General features: G+C 40.9%; 1 protein-coding gene across 2 annotated transcripts in view; it reads right to left on the bottom strand.

The window, feature by feature from the left end:
* The window catches only part of RFX2 (regulatory factor X2), a 95,470-nt gene extending 71,685 nt beyond the window's left edge, over window positions 1-23,785 (bottom strand). For both annotated transcript variants that reach the window (XM_075070866.1, XM_075070867.1), the window contains exon 1: window positions 23,656-23,785. The gene's annotated coding sequence lies outside the window, so the exon portion shown is untranslated. The remainder of the gene's footprint in view (window positions 1-23,655) is intronic.
* Between the last annotated feature and the right edge of the window lie 1,112 nt (window positions 23,786-24,897).

Raw genomic sequence — 24,897 nt, 5'->3', positions numbered from 1 at the left:
TTGTGCCTCAGCATGCAACCCAGATACTTGGGCAAGGCTCCGGAAGTTTAAATTTGCCCATTCATGTCTAGTCAGCATATGGTTTTTAGAGACACCTTCAAGCCTGCAAACTGAGCGGGAGGGATAGACAGAACAACTGTACATCTAACAATATGGATATAAGCATTATAAAGAATAAGCTACAATAAGCTACCCTGCTCAGGCTAGACTCCAATTGACTTCAGTGGAAGTTTTGCTTGAATAAGGATCAAAGGATTGGGAGCTAAAGCGTCTTCTAGGTTTAGGGCTGCCCCTGTTTGAAATACTAGTGCCATTTTATACAGAGCGCAGATAAATTCCTAGATACTCACTATGCAATTTCACAGTCCAGCATTATCGTGTAATTATGGAATTAAACTGAGTTAGAAGACAGAAACATCTAGGTATCGTACCATCTAGGAACAGCAGGCTTACATGGTAATGCATCTTAGAATTATTTGGCAGCGTCAGATACAAATTATAGACAAAAATATTAAATGGTGTCCTACCAGAAACAAATGAATAATAAGTGTTGATGCATAGCATTTATGGTAGAAGATCTTATGTCGTACTATATGAACTATAAAACAAAATAATACTAGTATAAATGTTTTTGTCTTCATTGTTTACCTGTCCTTCATCCCTCTCTAGTATCTTCCCAGCTCTTTATGCACGATAATATATTTACACGGCTGCATTTCTAGGAGATCACACTTTGGTTGATCGCACATCAAGTCCAATAGATCTACCCTTGCTCCTTTTCTCCCCACAGAGGAGAATAAAAAAACCAAACAAACCCCAACTCTTTAGCTAACAACAAAATCAAACAGATTTTTGGGAAGTGAAACAGCTGCTACCTCCGAAGCAAAAAGGAAATGGATTTTTCCGGCTGTTAAGCAACAGGCTCTGTGCTAAATATTTTCTTAACTGGGAGTCTGCTGAAACAGCCGTGGAGTCAGAGAGCCTTGTACAGTCTAGCAGTCTGTCATTTGAATTAAGTTTGGTCTTACAAATGCTACGCGACAGCAAGGAATTCTATTAACAAACACTTTGCAGGATTGGGCCCTTTTGTAGTAAACACCCCAAGATTTACACATGTGAATAACTTCACTGGTGACATGCATCCAACGAAGTGGTTATTCACCCACGAAAGCTCATGCTCCAATACGTCTGTTAGTCTATAAGGTGCCACAGGACTCTTTGCTGCTTTTATAGACCCAGACTAACATGGCTACCCCTCTGATACTTCACTGGTGAGTGTACCCTAAATTTCAGTGGGACTATACGCATGTGTGAAGTCATTAAAGGATCAGACCCAGTCACCACACAACTATATACTACTAGTTCAGTAGTAACTGCAATAAACTCACATGGAGAATTTGCAAGTCAATTTTCCAGTGCAGAAACAATGAAGACTTCTCTCTCCAACAAGAAAGGATGTTGACAGGACTTAGCCAAGTATTCTACAGGCCCCACACAGATCATTTTTGAGTAACTGCAAAACCTTAAGGCCCATTATAATGTTAATTCTTAGCTTCCCTGGCTAGTTGTTGTCAAGAAATATAATTAGATATTGTGTAGCCACGATACAAATTGGAAAGAATGCTAAGAATGTCCTTGCTTACAAGTAGAGGAACAACATTAAGAGACCACAAGCTGAAGCATGTGTTCTGGGAGTTGTAAAGAATGTGCACACATGCACCTCTACGGAGATTTAAAAGGAATCAGATTGAAGATGTTACTAGTAGGCACATATCCCCCCACCCCTACCTCAACACACACACACACAAAACCCCACTATGTTCAAAATACAAACCAATAAGAAAAAGCAATCCAAAGGCAATCCTCAAATTCTGTCTTTAATTCATAAGAATGACCATAATGGATCAGACCAAAAGTCCATCTAGCTCTGTATCCTATCTTATGACAGTGGCCAGTGCCAAATCCTTCAGAGGCAATGAACAAAACAGGGCAATTATCGAGTGATCCATCTATCGCCCAGGCCCAGCTTCTAGCACTCCGAGGTTTAGGGACACCCAGAGCATGGGGTCACCACCCTGATCATCTAGGCTAATAGCCACTGATGGACCTATCCTGCATGAACTTATCTACTTCTTCTTTGAACCCAGTTATACTTTTGGCCTTCACAACTTCCCCGGCAAGGAGTTCCACAGGATGCCTGTGTGTTGTGCAAAGAAGTATTTAGTTATGTTTGTTTTAAACCTGCTGCCTATTAATTTAATTGGGTGACCCCTGGTTCTTGTGTTATGTGACAGAATAAATAACACTTCCCTATTCACTTGCTCTACACCATTCATAATTTTATAGACCTCTATCATATTGCACCTCCCCCTCCCCCCTGCCCCACATACACATTTAGTTATCTCTTTTCTAAGCTGAACAGTGCCAGTTTTTTTAATTTCTCCTGATATGGAAGCCGTTCCATACCCCTAATCAATTTTGTTACCCTTCTCTGTACTTTCTCCAATTCTAATATACCTTTTTTGAAATAGGGTGACCACATCTGCACGCAGTATTCAAAGTGTACATGTACCATGGGTTTATACAGCGGCATTATGATATTTTCTGTCTTCTTATCTATCCCTTTCCTAATGGTTCCTAACATTCTGTTAACTCCCCGCATTGTGCCCCAAACACCAGGGACCCACTGGTGCCATTACGTAGCACCATACATGTCATATTTCCTTGGCACAAAAGATAAAGATGGAATATTTGTCTTCTCTTTCAAGTATTCTATTGGTATCACAATCTTAATGCAAGTTTGCAGTCTATACTACTCCTTTAAAAAGCAAACCAAAAAACGTCTCTTTTACAATTAAAAAAAAAAAAGACATTTCCTGGATTATGCATCTGAATTAATAAGCAATTACAGTATCTTGCACCTGTATAGCAATTTACAGCAGAAGATTACAAAGTACCAATTAAACAAGCTTCATGACAAGTGATGGGCATTAGGTGGTGCTACACCCATTTTATAGATGGGAAAAGAGAGGCAATCATTAACAAAACACACCATAGTGAAACATTTGGAACCAGAACAGTCTATCATTTTTATTTGTTTGTTTATTTATGAAATGGCGCTATCGACAAACCTCTAGATTGATGTATTAACCCCCACTCATAAAATGAATTGTCTCAGTGTTACCTAAAATCTAATATATAGTTCTATACTAGGTAATTAGTAAATTACTTCTGTGAACTGCATGTGGAAATGGCATTGTAAGAGGATATTCATGTGCAGTCTGTCACAAGTACTTATAATTACCTTGCAGAATACATTTTTGAGGACTACAAGCAGTACAGTAACAAAATTTTGCAAGGATGAAAAGGCAAACTAATCTTCCCCAGCAAGAATAGCCTTACACTGCTGAAGGCAAAGTTACTGTACTTGCAGCAACAACTAATCAGCAGAGCTGATAACAATGGGAGAGCACAACAACATTAACAAAAAAAGACTCCTTCAATGACAGAGACTAACAACAAAAAACACTGATAGTGCATTTTAATCAGTGAAACAGAAGGAGAAGGCGACTCAGAAAGAAGCGAGTTCTTAAACAGCGTATGTCAACCTGGTGATCACAATAAATTAACATGTCTAAAGAAAATTGCACTGAATAATTCTAAACATGACCGTTGGGACAGAGTCTTGTTTCTTTTTTTAATACATATTTCAGACAGGAACAGCCTGTCACAATAGCTGTTAGTTTCGGGCATGGTCTCTCACATTTTGAACACCATGGGCTGGGCTGGCTTTCCCGTGCTACTCTAGAACCCATCTCACCCACCTAAACATAACAGCTTGGCAAATTCAGATCACCCTAGTAGTCAAAAGACTCAACTTTACACGGTAGCCTTCTTTGTGTAACTGTGACATCTGCATACACGTAGCGAACAGGAACAAGGATCCAGCTCTTTCAAGAGCTCAGCTCCCCTTTTTGGGCAGCTAAATGGAGCAACCACAAATTAGGTGCTGGAAGGGAAGAGGAACTCTCCTGAAAGCCCAGCCAAGGGATGGCAAGTTTACAACTTACATATATTCCACTGTTCAAGGGTCAGTCAAACTGATTATTGTTGTATTCCCTGCAGAAGGAAGTTCAGCGATACTCAAAGAAATGACACCAGCATTGGCTTAAAAGGGAGTCACAAAATCTACATCAAAGCTGGATGAATCTGTGAGTGGTACATTCATTCTGGGAAGAGGAAACGAGGTAGGAGGATGTTCATCTGAGCTGTGGCAACTGGAGACTGGTAGCATCAGATGCAGGATTCGAAGGCATCTTCCATAACTGTATTCAGCACCACCCGATGCAGTTCCTTCTGTTGTGCAAGCATTGGGCTAGAACTGGGGTCGGCAACCTTTCAGACATAGTGTGCCAAGTCTTCATTTATTCACTCTAATTTAAGGTTTCGCATGCCAGTAATACATTTTAACATTTTTAGAAGGTCTCTTTCTATAAGTCTATAATATATAACTAAACTAGTGTTGTATATAAAGTAAATAAGGTTTTTTAAAATGTTTATGAAGCATCATTTAAAATTAAATTAAAATGCAGAACACCCCGGACTGATGGCCAGGACCTGGGCAGCGTGAGTGCCACTGAAAATCCGCTTGTGTGCCACCTTCGGCACGTGTGCCATAGGTTGCCTACCCCGGGCTAGAAATACCTGGACTCCGTTGAACAGCCATTCTTCTGCTATTGATAAACTGAGTGCCATGAAGTTTGGTGGTTGTGTGAGAAGGGAGGTCCTTTCAGAGGAGATTTGAAAAAAACAAGGTTCTGTCTCTTTTGGTGTGGAACTTAAAACTCTCAATGCATTTTTTGCTACAAAAGAGTTTACCCCAGTCACCTAATTCCCCTTTCCACCCCACATGAACTAGCTGTTGTTCCTCTGCTCCCTCTGTGCTGTGCAGTTGGTACAACACCTTAGGAGGAAAGCTTTTATTATACCTCTCTACATTCAAAACTTCATTTTAAAGGACATTTTCTCATTGGGTGCATTAAAGAAACCATTTAAAAGAAGAGGAATTCTATGATATGAAAGCATTAATTTTTCACCAGTCAACATAGGTGATCAGTGGGAGTCAAACCATGGACCTTTGTGTTCTGCACCAGAAAAGCAAAGAAGATGAAAGGAAGAGGAGGGGAAGAAAAGGATTGTTGAATTAAGAGTATCTTTTTTGGGACACTCATTGGAAACATTAATTCAATCAATTTATGAAAATATTAGGACTTCAGTTCCTATCAACTTCATATGTATCCCTTTTCTATTTTCATTGACGCACAGGTCACTAATGGGCTGTAATCTAATACAGTGGTTTTTCAATCATTTTGGGCTCAGGACGCATTTGTAAATCTTGATGACCTGTCACGACCCCCTAAGATGATCCCAGACCTGGATCCCTCTCTTGCAGAATCCTTCAGCAGGGAAAGGTGCTCAGAGCTAGGATTCCAGATGCTCCAGCCAGATGTGAACAGCTGGAGAATCCCCCAACTTGCAACTGAGGGGGAAGGGTAGCAAGCTAAAACACCCTTAAAAAAAACAAAACACACTGCTCGCATACATGGTCCATGGGAGACAGAAGGTAAAGCGATGGGGAGAATTTGGATCCTAGGGGTAAAGGTGGTGTGCTGGGGGAAGGAGTCGGAGAACAGAAGGGGCTGGGGGTGCAGTGGGTGAAGATCTGGGGGGCGGGGTGCTAGGATGCATGGGATGACAGAGGGGAAGTTGCCTACCTATGGGGAAGAAGCACACTGCGGGACTGGGGTTGGGAGGACAAGACAGGGGGTATGGAAGATGGGACGTCACCCAGTTGCAGGGTGGGAGGTACATCGAGGGGCTGGAACTTACTGGAGAATGCAACACAAACTGCTCTTTCCTGGTCCCTATCCCATGGAGCTAGCCGGGCTCAACATCTGGGACTGAAGCGCTGTTCAGGTTTGGTCCAGTCCCCTTGATGGAGTGCTGACTGGGCCAAATTTGTGAGAGCAGAGTCATGAGCTGGCACATGTGGTTGCAGTACTCACTCACATTTGGCCCAGCTGGCCCTTATCATGACAGAGGGACGGCTGGGCCAAATCTAAGAAGTGCTGTGATCCTGTGCACCAGGTCGCAACACCTACAGAAGGGAACTGAGCCTAGACAGCCCTGCAATCCTTTGACATATTCTAATGACTTAGTTTTGGGTCGCAACCCACAGGCTGAGAAACTCTGATCTAATACAAGTGAATCTGAGTACTAAGTGTGCTTCAAGAATTGTAGGATATTTAAACTATGTTAAGAGTATCGCATCTCTCTGGAGACCTTCAGCCGAGCTGTCTGTCTTTGCAAGTAGCAGGCTAAGTCAACTTCATTATCCGTTTTAAAATAAAATTATTAGTTTGCTTTTATATGTTAATTCCCCCTGCCATTATGGATTATGAGATAAAGATTCAAGGCATTCCACACTGAAAAACAGTCGGGGGGCGGGGGGGAAGGGAAGAAAGTTGTTTACTGCACTACAGCCACTAACGAACAATTCCAAATCAGAGATGAGTTAGTCATTGACTGAGCTGGAGGAAAAGTGAAAACAGACTTCATATTAATGGGATAGCAGGAAACAACTGGCTTAAAATTTTATTAAAGTAAATGTTTGAAATGAAATATACACAGGTTGAGAGGGAAGGTACTGTACATCTGGGGTCAGGCTTGGGTTATGGGGGGTTACAGATATCGTTTGCAAAGATGAAAAGATACATACATATCGCATAACCAGCATAGACCCAGACTGGGGTGCAAGGGTTTTTAAAGAAGTGTCAGTGACTAAGTGGACTCGGGTTCGCCACTACAACACACATATAAAATAGAACTATGCCAATAAGAACAAGTTGACAACCATTGTTAATTTAAGCTAAGTATCGCAACAAAGTTATAAATCAACAATATGGTAATTTCTTTAAATATTTGTTTGGAATGCTACTTGATATCAAACTTCAGTCAAAATAAACTTTAGTAAGAGATATGTCAGATGATGCCACCTGCCTTTCCCATTTCTTGGAGGCAAATGGGTAGATTTTTCTAATCCCTTTTCAGCTCAATTTTCCAAAATAGAAGAGCTAGTCTGATCTTTTTAACATGATGTAAAATCAAGTGTAAATTCATTCAAGTCAAATTATTTACTCCATTGTAATTAAAATAAGAGTACAAATGGAACACAAAGAACTGGCTTTACCATTTAAAGGCACTGAAAATTAAAATCTTTCACCATTGTAATAATAAATAATAATTATCTAGCTCTCCTGTAGTACTTTTGGTCAATGTATTTTAAAATGCTTTGTAAAGGAGGGCTCCCTATTAGGATTACTCCCATTTTAGAGATGGGGGTAATGAGGAAACTCAGGCATGGGTAGGGTAACCAGCCAGCAAATGTGAAAAATCGAGACAGGGGGTGGAGGGTAATAGGAGCCTATATAAGAAAAAGAGTCAAAAATCAGGACTGTCTCTATAAAATCAGGACATCTGGTCACCCTAGGCATGGGATGGGGAAGTGACTTTCCCAAGGTCACCCAGCAAACCAGTGGCAGAGATTAGAATAAATCCAAAGTCTCCTGATTCCCAAACTAGTGGTCTATCCACTAGGCCACATGGCCTGTAAGGTAGGTTGTCTTTTTTTTTGTAAATAAAGAAAATACTGTTAAATTAACTCCACAACTCCAAATGACAGTACATGTAACACTCATGACAGTTTTGATTTCCAGTGCTCATGAAAGAAGAAGTCAAATCTTTCAACCTTCTTCTGCAACTTATCAGAATGGTGGCATCCATCTAATTGTTAATTGTTGTCTATTATCCTGCGTTTAAAACAACAGCACAACAAAGGACAGTAGATCATGCAAGCCCATCCTGGACTCTTGTGTGCATGTACATGATGCAGCCATGAGGGATAGGGAGACTTAATTCCTGTTGGACTTCTGTCCTGCTACTAGGGTGACCAGATGTCCTGATTTTATAGGGACAATCCCAATATTTGGGGCTTTTTTTTTTGTTTGTTTTTTTAAATATATGAGCTCCTATTACCCTCCACGTCCGTCCTGATTTTTCACACTTGCTATCTGGTCACCCTACCTGCTACTAAGCAGAAGTAATTTCTCAATCATCACACAGTTGCTCTCAATCTATTCATGCAGGACTGGAGCCCCCTGTATTCCATGTCTTGCTTAGCATTTTTACGTTGCACTTGTATGCGCAGCACCTTGCACCTGCACTGGGCAGGATCAAAGGCCAGAGTATCTTTTGTGTTAGGTTGAAGTGCACAATATACAGAAGTAATTTACAAGGTCACATATAGAGTATTGTGGTATGAGAAGTAGCATTATATGAATGTCTTAGTAGGAGATTTTAGACAGATTCACCAATAACATCATAATGCTAATTTGTCTAGGACTTTTCATGTGAGGAACAATCTACAATATTAATTCAACCTCACAATATCCTATGAGGTAAGTATCCCCATTATTTGGGGACGCTAAATGCAGACACAATAAATAATATCCTAAAATTCAAATAGCAAGTCAGAGTCACCGTCAAGATCAGAACCTACTGTTGCCAAATCTAACACATTCAAAAATCATGAGTGAGAATCCAAAAAAACCCCACTTGATTAAAAAAAAAGTTATAACATTTTGGGTTCTTTTAAATTTGCCTTCTGGTTTATGAGTGTTTTAGAATACTCAAGACATGTTTTCAAGCTTTTCTTTACAACCACATGAGTTAGAATCCTGCATTTTTATATAATTACATGGTATGAGAAGTTAAGGAATTATGAAAATCAACAAATATAATGAGTTTCACAATAAAATAATGAAAGCTGGTACAGTTTAGGCACACACACTGCCTGCCTACCTAACTACATGCATTGTAGTCAAACCTTAAAGTTTATATGGCTTGTGAAGTAGTCCCAAGCTAGTACCTTAAAGAAATGGTAATAATGTGACAAACTGCTCTATACATGCCTGTGGGAAAAACTATGTTCTCTTTTTACTTCTGTGACAGTTTTCATCAAGTGTATATTTTTAATTGACAAGATCATTAAATCAGACTAAAGGTTCGCTCTCAAATTATATTATTTGTTTATTATTAATGAGGAGAGGTTTTTTAAAAAAATCATAACTCAGGTAATACGTAAGATGACTTTAGTCTGCACATACATTTGGTGTAAGCTGCTAGCTAGCAGAAGACAAAATAAAACCATGTGAACACAAAGATCTGATCTGTAATTAAAGACATCATGACCTCAGCACAGAAGCATAGAAATTAGTCATTCTAATCTAGGATGCTGAAGATCGAAAGGACGTAAGTGTATTTCAAGGATGGATTTAGTCACCAGAATTCTTTCCTTCAGGCCATTTCTCACATCCCAAATCACCCAAGACACAGATCCACACAGCTAAATATAAACTGCAGCACGGTAACAGAAATGGGGGTTAGGGAATATCAATCATTCATCACACACATAGTGTTGATGTGAACTTTAGAATGTGAACACCTATATATATTCAACCAGAAATAGAGACAAAACCACCAGTCTTCTTTACCTTGTACTCTCAGTTAAATTGCTCATACGACAGATACTCCAGTGGGAACAGACACATTGTTGGGGGAAAGTATTAATACAAGATGTATTTTTCTTGTACATATATGCCACAAAGTCAGCTAGTCTCAACCTCTGACATGTTTTCAGAAAGCTATGGAGAGATTTCTCAAAGGTGTTACTCAAGAAAGAGATGCATGGAAACATTTTAAGTGATTTATTATAAGAGTCTTTGTTGGCTCTCTTCCTTAAAGAAAATTATAGCAATGATGCTTGAAGCAATTTGTGAAGAACAGAAAAGTCTGGCCCACAGCCTTGATCTCCTGTTCTGTAAATCCTTCTTTGTGTGTGTACACTGTGTTTCTACAGGAGAAAAATAAAAGTATTCTTATAAACTCATAAAACAGGATTAGTACAGAGAATTCTTTACCTTCTAAAATTTGTTTTCAACTCACTGTTGGCTTTAAATACACTAAATCCATTGTACTCTACTAGACTAAGGTTTCTGGAAAAAGAACTTCCAATGTACATACAATATTTATCACATTAGTTGATCCTATTAGTTCTTACATACCTCTCTTAGTGAGTCATGGGCTTTGTAACCCATTAGCATGTCTCAGTGCTGACCTGGAAGCACCATCTCCAAAGGCAAGAGGGTTGCTCAAGCTCCCTAAGCATTCATGAGTTGCTGAGGGCATAAACAATGGTGCTATAAACATGGTTTTGTAATGTGAATAAGTGGCACTTAGGAACCTGGTAGAAAATCATCGACTCATTTCACACAGACCAGTTATTAGTCAGTAATAATGACTTTCAGTCACTGCCAGTGTAGGACTGATTTGAACAAGAGACTCAGTGGAAAATGGGTCTATATTCCATAACAGCTGAGATATAAAAATCAAAGGAAGCTATAAAGTAAATTTTAGAATGAAATTGATTACATATGACATTCTGTAGTCTTATATAGGTGGAGGAGAATTTGAAGAGGGATTCACAGAATGTATAACATGAACAATGTTCTGCGTGGCTGAGATCAGAACATAAGTTCAACTAAACAGCTGCCAAAATGAAAGCTATGATAACAAATTCCATAACAATAGACTAATAGGAGACTTATCACAAGTCAAAGCATTAGATAAAAGTCTTCAGGGAATATGAATAATGATTACAGTATGAATGATATCTGAATACAGTTATTTGATGGTATTTAGAAAAAGAAATACTGCTGTTTTAGGGTAGGAATCTAAAATATTTCTAGACTGGAAATAATTATCTCTTTTAGATTGCTTTTGGAATGGTTTCACATACTAGTGTTTTGTTTTCATCTTTTGAAAAAGCTTGTCCATACAATATTATGTTCTGTAAACTTTGCTATAAACTTTTCTCAAACATTTATAATATTTACACTCACTTATACACACACACTTCTATCATATAGCTGGAAAGTTTCAGCCTAAAATGTAAATATTTCAGAAATCTACAAATGTGTGAAAAGAGAATTTGGTCATTCATACCGTTTGGGGCTTTGTCATTAGGTGCTACAAGGCATTAGCTATTATAGACACTTTGCATGTATAAAGCATCGGTCACCCAAGGATCTCAAAAGTACTTTAGAAACTTTAATTAACCCTTCATAAACCAATCCATCTCCTCTTTCCACCTCCCACTCCCAGAAGGTAGAGGAGCACCGATTTCCTTATAACTAAAAGTTTGCGTCTATAGCTGTTACCCCCATCAATAGGGAAGATTAAGCACAAGCAGTTGAAGAGGCAGAACACTGGATGGAGACTTGCAATCCCATAAGGATGCTTCTCTGACCAACAAAACACTACTGCTAGAACAAGGGAATTCGCCACCATCTCTGACAAAGAGAATTTATTTTCTCTATCTTGTCCATTTAAATTGCAAGCTCTTCGAAGCAGGGACGGTGTCTTATTATATTTCTGTACAGCGCTTAGTATAACATGGCCTCAATCCCCCTTTGGGACCTCTCAGCACTATGATAAAATGATAATGCTATTTATTTGAGTTAATAATTAGCACTGAAGAATGAATCTGTAGAAAGTTATTCCAGCTTGTTACATCCCTCTAATACATGATGCTTAGGCATTGGACTTGCTTTTAAAATTCCAGAATCCAGGCAAACCTAATGCACTAACTAATAATAATATCCAGCACTGGCTGCACTGAAATCTCACCCCCTTCACTAGAGAAGGTGTTAATAGACAACTTGGCTTTCATTATTTTAAGGAATGTATCCCAAGGCCAGTTTAATTGTTTTAACAACTTATTCCACTTTATTAAAATTGTACTATGAATAAGTAAACCAAATCAATACTGAACCAAAAAAAAATGCCCTTGTATTTAATAAGTCAAGAAGATTCCATAGGTATTTTGAAGACTACTTGTTTGTCCAGTAGAAATGGTTTCTCTTAAAGTTACAGGCATCATACCAATATGAACAGCATCTAGAAGAGACTAAAAAGAATGGAAATGCAAATATCTGAAGTTTTTTTTTTTTTAAAGCTATAACAATTCTATTATAATAATGAACTTTTAGCACACCTAAAAGCCTAGTAACATATATAAACATCTAATAGCTGTAGTGTACAAGCAAATAATTCTGTGATTCAAGCAAAAAGTGAGTCGGTTATAATATCAAGTTCTCTCTCTGCTCTGGATCTCCCAGAGTGTTTTGTCTTTTAGGGCCCTATCCGTAAACACTGCTGAGTCTATTGTTGGAAGGAATCTTATAGAAAGACAATAAAATTGCAACAGTAAACTCTGTGCCTGGTAGCCAATGTTTGAATGCCCTGGGCTGTAAGTTCTGCAAAGCCAGGGCTGTCTTACTTTTACAGTGCCCAGCATATTCTCAGTGCTTAATAAATAATGATTGTGCATCATCAATTTCAGGAGGCAACAAATGCTACATATGGTGCCTGGACCATGAAGAGGGATTAACTTTACTTGTATTTGTTTGGGAAAAGAAGTAAACCTAGGAAAACCTCTACTTTAAATACATAAGAACACAAGAGCTGCCACAGTTGGTCAGACCATGCTCCATCTTGCCCTTTATCCTGTCTCTGGCAGTGGCCCATACCAGAGCTTCAGGGTCAGTGTACAGAACAGGGCAATTATGGAGTGATTCATCCCTGTTGTCTAGTCATGACTTCTGAGTCAGAGGCTTAAAGTTGCCCGAGCATGGGGTTGTAACCCTGATCATCTTGGTTACACATTGATGGACATAACCTCCATGAACATAACCAGGTATTTTCTGAACCCAGTTATACTTTTGGCCATCACAAGATCCCTTGGCAATGAGTTCCACAGGCTAGATGTGCGTTATATGAAAAAGTACTTCCTCTTGTTTGTATTAAACCTGCTGCCTATTAATTTCACTGGGTGACCCCTCTCTATTCATTTCCCTCCACACACCATTCCTGATTTTATAGACCTCTATCATACCCCCACTTAGTCATGTCTTTTCTAAGCTGACTAGCCCTAATCTTTATAGTCTTTGTTCATATGGAAGCCATTCCATACCCCGGATCATCTTTGGTAGCCTTCTCTGCACCTTTTCCATTTCCACTAGGTCCATTTTTAGATGGGGCAACCAGAACTGGACACAGTATTCAAAATGTGGATGCACCCTGGACTTATATAACGGCATTATGATATTTTCTCTTATTTTCTATTCCTTTCCTAACAGTTCCTAACATACTGTTAATGTTTTTTGACTGTTGCTGTGCATTGGTCAGAAGTTTTCAGTGAAATATCCATGGTCTCCAAGATCTTTCTTGGGTGCTAACAACTATTTTAGAACCTATCGTATATATATTGTTGGGATTATTATTTCCAATATGCATTACTTAGCATTTATCAATATTGAATTTCATCTGCCATTTTGTTGTCCAGTCACCCAGTTTTGTGGGAGCCCTCTGTAACGCCTCACAGTCAGCTTTTGACTTAACTGTTTTGAATAATTTCATCTCACCTGCAAACTTTGTCACCTCACTCTTCATCCCCTTTTCCAGATCATTAATTAGTATGTTGAACAGCACAGGTCCCAGTATAGATACTTGGCGGACTCTGCTGTTCATCTCTCTCCATTGTGAAAACTGACCATTTATTCCTATCCTTTGTGGAAACTATGTAGTCAGTAGGCAGGCTGCTACTTCTGTAAAGGTTTCAAGAGCTGGATGAAAGCGAGGAAGTTTCATTTTCCTCATTGGTTCAAACCTTGAGAACAATGCAATGTGTCTATCATATTAAAAAGAATAAATCTTTGTCAGGCAGAAGGCAACTCTGTAGAATTAACTTGGTGACCAAAAGCCATTATTGCATCTTATTATCTGCACTTGTTAAAGAAATACCTCCCATCATGGCTGTTCATCCTGAATGTCATGCATATTTGATAAGATTCACATTTCATGTGCTGGGTGGATTTTGATTTAAAACAAAATAGGAAATATGTTTACATTCAGAAATTGAAGAAGAGATGAGTAGAATTTGTGTGTGTGTGTGTGTGTGTGTGCTTGCGCGCGTGAGCACACAGTCTTTAGGCCACAGAAAGGATTTCAAGTTCTGTCAATTTATTGCCAGTACATCCCAAAACAATTCAGGAGGAAGGAGTTGAAAAGAGAAGGGCATTCTCACACAGAACCTTCAGAACTGCAATGCCCAAGCACAATGTACCTGAGATAAGGAGTGCCGTCTTATCTCAGAATTTCCTTGCTTTGCGTTTTTCGTGATCTTCACCTTATCAGAGGCTAGTGTAGAATTCTATTTTCTAGCCAAGCAAAAACATAATCTAGATAAATGAAATTTATTAATTTGCTTCCTGTCTGAACCTGGATAGATTCATTGACTGTTACATCTGGCCTAAGAGAAAAATTAAATCTTGCTGCCTGCCTTAGTTCCTTGTGAATGCCACTATAGAGGGGGGGGGGGGGGGGGGGGGAAATGATTTACCCACCTGCCACATTTTGCTAAATCTTTCTTCCTGCTTCCCTCACTGAGTTGTGGCCCAGACTGTCCATAACTAAGACCCTCTGGAGAATAACATAGGCAAACTCCAGAAGTCAGAGGGACTGATATAACCTCTCCCATTCCTTCTGGTGCTTTCTTCACCTTATCAGCATTACCCAGCATTATCTGGGTTGAGCCTCAGTCAGCTAGCTTTTAATCTCTAATAGATAGCAGGTAAGTCTCTCTACCCCCTCTACCCCAAATGACAGATCGGAGAACATAGAATTGAGTGATATCTGCATATTGAAAATACTGCAGCCCACACTTTCTTGCTAACCTTCTTAAATCCCATACACACTAAACAGAAGAGGCAAAAAAGTTGCCCAATACTATTCAGATCTCCCACAAAGAAGAGAAAGCACTCAAGCAATTCCATTTTCTCTTACAGGTTCTACAAACTTATCACCCATACTTCATGGTCAATGGTATTAGATGACAGGTTTCAGAGTAGCAGCTGTGTTAAGTCTGTATTTGCAAAAAGAACAGTACTTGTGGCACCTTAGAGATATGTTCCATTCTGTACATTCTGTAGCTCACAAAAGCTTATGCTCAAATAAATTTGTTAGTCTCTAAGATGCCACAAGAACTCCTTCTTAATGGTATTAGAGGCATCTGACAGACCTAAAAGAATCAGCACAAATATCTGATCTTTATTTATAACCAGGAAGAGATTCTGTGTACGTACAGAGCCAAGCACAATGGGGTCCTGGTCCATGACTAGTGCTGGTAGGTGCTAAAGTATACAAATTAATAAATACATTATAATAATAATAATAATAAAGAAAACAGGTTTTGTCTCTGTACCATACTCAGGATGAAGGTCACATTAAATAGGGCGAAGGAAATCCAGGGACTCTAGACTTTCTTCACACTCACCTTTTCAACCAGATAAGGTATATTTGAGACAAGATAACAACTGGAGAGGTTGCTGACCTCAAGCAATTAACTGAACAAAGACCTAAAATTGTTCCATTAGCAGATGCTACATCTTTCCCCACCTTGAGGAATAATTGAAAATCAACTCCAGTAAAGCCCTGGAACCTCCACGTTGGCTTACCCCAGCCAATCCCTGTCCCTCTTAACTCTCAGCCCACACATCCTCCATCATCTCCAGAACCTCAGTAAGAGGCATTGCTGAAACCCAAGCAAAAAGCTTTTATGCCAGCCACCCAGGGCTCTAGTAAGTTAGTGGTAGATAGCTCAAGCAGACTCAATGAAACCTTACCTGCAAGGTAACATGAAAATTCCTCAGAGAGAGACACTCCATCACCAGACGCAAGTTAGCGAGATTAACTACCCTGTACAGTTTTGCCCAACAAATGCTATGCTCTAGTGAAGTTGAAGTTACTCTTCTTCAAAGCCATGGAATAATCTTTTCAAAACCTTTCTGGATACCATTGGTCACAGTGAGAAAGACTTCTGCCACGAATGCCACATCATTGTCTCCTCCTGTTTCATCAGCAGCAGACAATCAAAATACCACTCTGACCAGCAAATTTAAACGGCTACTTCCCTGACTTCAACAGCCACTCCATCAACAGTTTAGGATAACAGTTCATTATAAAATGCCTCACCCACTGGCTGAGTGGCCTGTGGATAAGGTAATGCTCTCCTTCAGAGACTTCTGAAACCTAGCACACTCCCATTAGTCGCTGAGGATGGGCTATCAAAAGAAGACCTTTATACTTGTCCCGGAACTGAAGAGATAGTGGTCAGTCTGTGACCTCTAAGTATTGCTATACTGGGTCAGACCAGTAACCCATCTAATTTGGTACCTGCCTCTGACACTGGTCAGTACAAATTGCTCCAGAGAAAAGTACCAAACAACCACCTCCTTCCCACCCAAAGTTCAACACTATGGAATAATTTACCATAGGGGAATCCTTGTTTTCCCAACCCCCATCAGTCAACAATTGGCTTATGCTCTGAAGCAGGAAGGTTATATATATATATAACCCTTTTTGCACCCCATCTAACATAAATGTGGATCTTCTTAACCAAACCAGCGGCCAATCCTTTTTTGAATCCTACTAAAAGTCTTGACCTCAACAATATCATCCAACAGCAAATTCCACAGATTAGTTACCCTGTTACCTCTAATTCCATCCCAAAATCCAAATTCCAGTGTTTGGCCAGCTGAATATTGAGCCAGAAACTGTCTGGGACAGTCCCATGGTTGTCATGGTGGCCACAGGATCTTAAGCTAACTCTGAAGAGCAGTCTGACAATGCCTAGGCAGGTGGTGAGCTGAGGCTACTACTTAGTATGCTTAACATGTTCATTTCACCATTACCTCACCTTGTCCCCTGTCCTTTTCTCTATCTGCTGTATCTTGTCACACTCCTAGACTGTCAGGTCTCTGAGGCAGGAACTTTCTTAAGCCTGGTCTACTCTTAAAAGTTAGGTCAACATAGTGCTCAGTGGTGTAAAAATTGCAGACTTAACCCCTGCTGTAAACGCAGCTACGTTGATGGAAGAATGCTCCTGTCAACCTAGCTACCATTACTCGGGGAGGTGGTGTTCCTACACTGATGGAAAAACTCCTTCCATTGCTGTAATCTGTGTCTACGCTACAGGGTTACAACAGCATAGCTACAGCCCCATACTGTCCATAACGTAGAAGACATGGCCTCAGTTACGTCATGGCCTTAGTTAAGTCTCTGTACCAGTGGCATGCACAATGAGGCACCTGATCTTTTATTGAGGCCTGTGGGCATTACCATAATACAAATAATTAAGAATTGTCAGACACACAGATAATGAAGTCTCCCAGGACACTTTCTTTTAGCAACTCCAATACCTCTGCAGAAATAAAATTCCATCAGCAACTTGTACATTAATGCAGGACACATCTTAATTCCATCCTGCGACTTACATACGAGCTGGGCACACTTTAAAATCTAGTTCTGGAATGGGGTGCCAGATGCAGCCAAAGCTACATGATTCACACTAAATGGGTATCAAAATAAACCATACAAATACAGACAAAGAATCAGATAATGAAAAATAACATTTCCACAAAGGCAGAAGCAACAGAGAACATATTCATATATATTCAGTAGGTATTTACATGCTTTACTACACTGGAGATAGTTTCCAGTAAGCAGACTTAAAATTTCAAAAGGTCAATATTGCATCCTGCCCATATCTTTTCCTGTAACTAATCCTCACTTTAGGGTTCAAGAGTCTATATTTACTAGCCATTCTGGATACAGTGGGTGGCTAAGAGGTGTACAGTTGCTACAGCCTAAATTCACTAATACCTGTATATGATCATTTCCTCTAAAATGCCCATTTCAGCATAATAAGCCATTTTCAAAAGATACTAAAATAAATACATTCCTTTCAAAGGAACAAGCCATCCCTTAAAAAAAATCAGAGCGTCCCAGGTTTTTGTTTTTGATATCAGAAGACCTAATAAGCCCATCAGAAGATTTAGTTGTAACATGCAAATAGCTATGATGGTAATAAAAACCAGTCTCATCAGTTGTACTCTTTGAAGCTGAATAGATAACATACCGACTCTGACACAAAGATCATGACTACATTCAATTTTGGCCTAGGACACATCTGTATGCATTTCCCCACACATAGGGCAAGATTTTGGAAGTCAGCTCTCAGGTATTTGTTAATAAGAGTGAGCCCAATTCACCCATGGAGTAAGTTCAAGGACATCACTGAGTTACACCAGGGATGAATCTGGCCGAGTCGGTCCATCTTCATCATGAGTGATAGTACATGGTGATGGTGAGGACACATGTGCTATCACATCTATACAGTCTATCTCCAGTCCCAAAAGCTTTCCTCGTTTAAATAATTCTTCTAACAAATGTCCCAAAGAGAACAAAACGAATGTGCGAACATCAGTTTTCTTTGTCTGCTGTTACTTTGTAAATATTCACATAGGTATGTATCCACATATGATTGCATTATGTATCCGTAGATGATTCATTACACTTGCACATGTCTTCCACACACTCATCTTCACCATAGTGTTTTGTGATACTGGTCCCTTTGAAAGTGTAACTGCAATGCCCAGTTATTAAGAAGGCTAAATTTCTAGCAGAGATTAACACAAGTATAGAAGAAGTCAACTAGGCTGGGAAGTCTTTCTGCGTTAGACAACGTTATGCTCAGGAGAATAAACTCTCTTTTAAACAATAACAAAAGAATCTAGACCCATTGTGATATGTAAATTACTTTACAAATGCCCTTATTTGGCATTGGTACAGATCTTCAAATCCTACCTAGCACCAAATCAACAGAACCCAAATCAAAAAATTTTGAAGGTCATGGTTGGCAGAAGTCCTACCACTTTTACATTGCACAGAAATCTCCTGAAGTGTTTCCTTCTAGTCTCATCACCACACCTCAAAAGTGTCCCACGCTTCTCAACTTCATACAGAATAAAAAGGACTACCTCCCTGTCATAAGTAAATATGAACATTCTTTAAACAAGAGGAAGTAACAGAATTCCTTCACTGAGCGAAGAGATGAAATCATATGTCTAAACACAACTCAACATGCTTAAAAAAACCAAACAGCTGAATGGTGTCTGCAGAATTTTGGTATTTTCTATTTGTTCTTTATTAGCTAGTTGAGACAAAAATACAGCAGGTTTTCATAGAACAACTTCATTCAAAGCTGAGGATTCCCTGTAGCTGGAAATATGATTCGCACAGTGCAGTGCACTGGAATAATTCATGGCTTGAATTGTTCATTATGAACACAAATTCTCTGTAAGTGGGTTCCCTGTTACCTAATGTATTAAGGTGTACATGGTTCAGCCTGAAAAGATATATTATGTTGCCTATTAACAGATTCACATCATAATTAGTTCACATGCTACACCAACAATGGGACAGTTTAACTGAAGAAAGCCAGTATGTTCTCAGACAGTAAGATGGATTTCCGAGTGTTTGAACATAGAAAAAGAATTGAATACAGGAATAAGACAAAATACCTAGTCTCAATGCACAGATAGAACAAAAGAAAAATCCATATGTTTCACATATCAGAAATATAATCTCAAATCACAGGATTGCAGTTACCAATGCTCAAGTAAGTTAGACTGTCTACTCAGCACCCCACTTCAAGTCTTGGCATGCTGGTCAGGACAACACTTTGCTCCAGCTGACATACTTCCAGACTTTAACTGTGCTGGCATTTGTTTCTAGAAAAGCAGAGAGGGGGAAACTGGTTTAAATATATCTCAGCAGTCTTCAGCAGAAACTTTTGTTGAAGAGTGTAGCATTAAGATATGCTATTAAATCAGCAAGGCCCTCATCATTATATGTTTTTGTGCTCCATAAGATACTTTTGGATCCAGAGAACATTTGCAGTTCTAATTCTAGATAATTGGGCAAAATATAAATTCAGTCATCTATGTTTTCAGACTGTATTTAAAAAAAGAAACCAGGTCTCTATTAAAGTTAAGATTTGTGAGTCTTCTGAAGTTTTACAAACATCAAGCTATTTAAAAACTACCAAAATAATTTGTTTTTCTATGCAATTATTAATTCTGATCCAGCAAGAAAAGAAACAGTTGTTAACCATTGAGATTAGACAGTCTCACATCAGTCCTGAACAAATTTGGCTTAGAAATCATATGAGTGGAGGATAAAAAGAAAAAGTCTGGGTTAAATATAAGTAACTGTGATTTATTTCCCTTTAGCACTGATGTTATAAATTTGCAATTCAAGGGTCTGATCCTGAGAGATACCAAATACCCACAACGTCCTTTGGTTTCAGTGGAAGTTGTGGGTACTCAGAACTTCCCTGCGTCTGGTCCTATTTTATTGTGATAAAGCAGAGATTTAAGAGAGATACGGAACTGGCACAAAACTTCACAGAAAACAAGTTTCCAAGTCACAGACCCAAGATTATATAGAAAATAAATTTCTAATTGGTGCATAGCCAAGCCAGAAGGGCTTGTGCAGACTTTCAGAGAACAGAAACAATATCATGCAACCTTCTATGCCCCTCCTTCAGTCCTCTGTAGTACTGGAAGATCTCACAAACATTCATCCTCTCATTATCCTTTCAGCACCAGTATCATTCCCATTTTACAGACTGGGAACCAAGGCACAGAGAAATACGTCAGTGTTGCCAATTCTCACTATATTTGTTGTTTTTCTTGAAGCCCCAGCTCCTGCAGTCAGATAATTACAGGAGACTCTTACCTTTCCTTTAAAAAGAGTCCATTTCTAGCCCTCATGGTTTCAGAGAGGAGCTTGAAAACATGGTCTAGAGGCTCTAAAAACAGAAGGCACATTTTAAACAATAAATGCTGGTTTCTTTTTAAATTAATCTCATGACTTTTGAACAGTGCTGGCAACACCAAGATTTTCAAAAAGACCTCAGCAGCAGGTTTTCAAAATGTAGCCATAAATATCACAGGGGGAGCTACAGAGTGCTAGGTACTTTTAAAAGTCTGGTTCCAATTGTGAATACTGAAAACCTAGCCCTAAGGGACTAGAGCAGTCTTTGGAGTCCAAGTCCAAAGCTGTAAGCACAAGATTATCTTTCCTTCTGACCAATCACCATTAATCAAGTTATTTTGAGTAGCGATTATTGTATATTTACAGGAAACTATTCTTAGTCCAAACAAACTGAACAAAAACATGTTAATTGAACAATGTAATTGAAGAAGTCGATAATCTGTTTGTGCATATTCCAAGTGCAGAAAAATAAATTATATCATTTGTTGCGAGGTATTCACTCAACTCTACCTCAAGTACTATAAACAAACAAGATTTTGCATCTTTCAACAACAAAGATTAAAAAGGTAGGATGATAAGTATCCAAGTTAAAGAATGGAATGATGTAGTCAGTCTATAGGAACTCAGTCTGAAATAGACACATTTGAGGTGGATTTTCTCTTACACTGATATTTGGTGTATCACAACATGTGTTATTCAAAATAAACAGGAGCAATCAAGTGAAGAATAGCCTGCACCTGCTTCACAAAGTTCCTATTTAGATTTTCACATATTACTCAAAACTGCAGGGAAAACAGAGAGTGATACTTGCTAGTTCCAGAGAATTGAATCAAATAAACGACAGGTAGAAACCAAACTCGTTTTGCTAGATGTGAAGTTAATATAAAAGCCCAGGAGAAAAAGGGAGCAAAGCTTATGCAAGTTCCTTTAAAAAGAAGCTACTTGAGTCAGCTACCATTTTTCCTTCTTTTTAATTCACATTCATGCCATGCATCCAGAAACTTACAATGTGAAAAGGAGAAGTAGTAATGGGTTACTTTGGCCAGTGCTATGTACCAACTGATTGTTCTTTCAGGGAATACTTTTGTTCAAAACAAAACATCAAAATGTGGAATTCAGGGCACAAAAATAGGAAGAAATAATTTTTCATCGTTAGAGGTATTGAACTCCCTAACATTTGTATCAATTTTCCCACCTTCAAGATAACCAGAGGGTGAAGAAACACAACTCACTGCCACAACTGAGTCCCAAGGCTGATTTTTATTTGTTGGGTTGTTGTTGTTTTTTTAAAAAAAGACAAGGTAACTAAGTTTAAAAGAAACCTATTAAATAATTTTGCATGATGGTGGTTACTGGAAAAGTTACAGAATAAGAGTGATAGAAAAGCAAGGGAAGTAAAGAGATTAAAATTAAAGGAAAAGAAAGAAAATAAATGAGAGAAAATGTAAAACCCAAACCCTTAAAAAAAATGGGAAAAAATATTTCAGAGGAACATGGTTCCATTTTATCCAGTATCCTTATCTTTCACAGTGGCCAGAACCAGATGCTTCAGAGGAAAGTGCAAGAAACTCTGTAGTGGACAATTAAGGAATAATCTACCCACAGGGGAAGTTTCTTCTTAACCTCGATCAGTGGAGGTTTGTTTATGCCCAGAAACGCAAGGGTTTAAATACTTTATACAATCTTATCCTAGGTAATGAAAACAGATGTTTTCAATATCTACATATGTCAAATCCCCTGTAAAATATTGCTAAACTCTTGTGGTAGTGAGTTCCACAGGTTACATATGCATTGGGTAAAAAAGAAAAAAAGCATTTAATCAATGTTATATTTGTTACCTTTCCATTTCACTGAATGTCCCCTTGATCTTGTATTATGAGAAAGGGTAAGAACAATTAATTCACCTTCACTATGCAGTTGGTTAAAGGCAACATTTCACTAAAAGGAAAAGGCAGGAGAAAGTGTTGGGAGGAGAGTGGGGTTGTGGCAGGCTCTCTCCAATACAGAGAAGAGGCCAGTGTGGTGTGTACATCATCTGATAAGCCTCCCCCACCAAAAATACCTCAGGCAGGGGCTGGGCAGAGAAACCTCTGAGCAACAGCTCCCAACACCCACAGGAAAAAGTTTGCAAAGAGGCAGCAGGAAAATAAGTTACATTAATAATAAACAGCATGCAGCCAAAAACCAGGGGAGAAGCCATGGCACAAACTAGATTAACTCCACTTCCACCTCCTCTAAAGTCAGATAAACTCCAGGTCTCCTCACACTGCCACACAAACAAGATTCACTCCAGCCCCACTCCCCCGGATCAGTCAGTCCAGCCCCCTCCCACATAAGCTAGAATCTCTCCAGCCTTCTTGTCCCTCCACAGACTCTCCAGCCTCCCTCTCCTATAACCAGTCACTCCAGCCCCCTCCCACGAACTAGAGTCACACTAGTCCCCACCAATCCAGCAACTCCCGCCCCCTCCCCCCCCAACTGGAGCCACTCCTGCCCCCTGCCACGAATTCACACTAGTCTACCTCAGTCCAGCCCCCCTCCATGCCTCCAAAACGAAGTCACTCCAGCCCCGCAGCACAAACCAGAGCCACTGCTGCCCCCTCCTCCCTCGCCCAAACCGGAGTCACTCCTGCCCCCCGCACAAACACAAAGCCGTTCCTGCCCTTCGGCCCCAAACCAGTTTCACCCCAACCCGCACACCGGGTCACTCCAGCCCCTGGGCCCGTCTTGTCGCACCTCCAAGGGGGTGGGGGCGCCTCCCCTCAGGGACCCCATCCCATCCCATCCCTCCCCTCTCACCTGCCCTCCCCGCCGGGCTCCCCGGGCTGCGCTGGGCTCCGGCTGCCGGGGCTGCGTGTTGCTACCGTTGGCAAGTAACAGTCTCCAGGACTACGGTCACTATGGCGCCTCGCGCGGGGCCTCGAGGCAACTGTTGCTACCCTCTCGTCTTACGTCACATGCAGGCCTCGCCCTCTTCCCGAGGAAGGGCGGAGGCCTGCGTTCCGCGGCGGCTGGTTGGCCCTAGCGTTGTCGCTCACATAGGGGGCGGGGCGACATCCGGCCAATCAGGTGGGGTAGGGGTGGGGCCGGGAGTTGGCGCGCGCTTTGGCGCTTCAATTGGAGGGAGGAGAGAACGTTCAGGGGCGGGGTCACCTTAGCCGTCACTCCGGGGCATGTCCCTCCCTCGGCCGGGGGCGGGGGCGGGGGCGGTGGTAGTGGCGCGCAGTGAGCGCGGAGCCCCGGGAACTGGGGACCCACCTCAGCCAGTCTGCGGCTGCCCCCCCTCCCCACGGGCAACTGCCTCAGCGCCCAGGAGCCTGGGGCGAGAGAGAGAGAGAGAGAGAGAGAGAGAGAGAGGGAGTAATGGGGCGGGTGTGAGGTCAGGGGCTGGCGGGATTGAGGGGGTAATGGGTGGGGCTGCTGTGGGAGAAAGGGTAAGGGGGCCGGGCAACGGGCTAATGGGGGTCGGAGCAGGTGGGGATGAGAAGGTAATGGGGCAGGGAGAGGGGGTAATGGGGGCAGGGACTGGTGGGGGTAAGAGGGCAGGGTGGGGAACTAATGGGATGGGGTGGTCATGGGGGTTGGAGTGGGTGGGGATGAGAGGGTAATGGGACAGGGTGAGAGGGTAATGGGGCAGGGACTGGTGAGGGTAATGGGGGCAGGTGACGGAGTAATGGGGGCAGGGACTGGTGGGGGCAAGGGGGGCAGAGTGGAGGACTAATGGGATGGGGTGGTCATGGGGGTTGGAGCGGGTGGGGATGAGAAGGTAATGGGACAGGGTGAGGGGGTAATGGGGCAGGGACTGGTGGGGGCGAGGGGGCAGAGTGGAGGACTAATGGGATGGGGTGGTCATGGGGGGGTTGGAGCGGGTGGGATGAAGGGTAATGGGACAGGGGTGAGGGGTAATGGGGAGGGACTGGTGGGGTGAGGGGGTAATGGGGCAGGTGAGGGAGGTAATGGGGGCAGGACTGGGGGGCAGGGTAAGGGGACTGATGGGTGGTCATGAAGGTTGGAGCTGGTGAGGTGAGTGGGTATGGGGAG

The sequence above is a fragment of the Chelonoidis abingdonii genome, chromosome 11, assembly GCF_003597395.2.
Source record: "Chelonoidis abingdonii isolate Lonesome George chromosome 11, CheloAbing_2.0, whole genome shotgun sequence".
NCBI classification, from domain to species: Eukaryota; Metazoa; Chordata; order Testudines; family Testudinidae; genus Chelonoidis; species Chelonoidis abingdonii.
The sequence above is the reverse complement of the archived record's forward strand: the minus strand, read 5'-3'. Positions and strand labels throughout refer to the sequence as shown.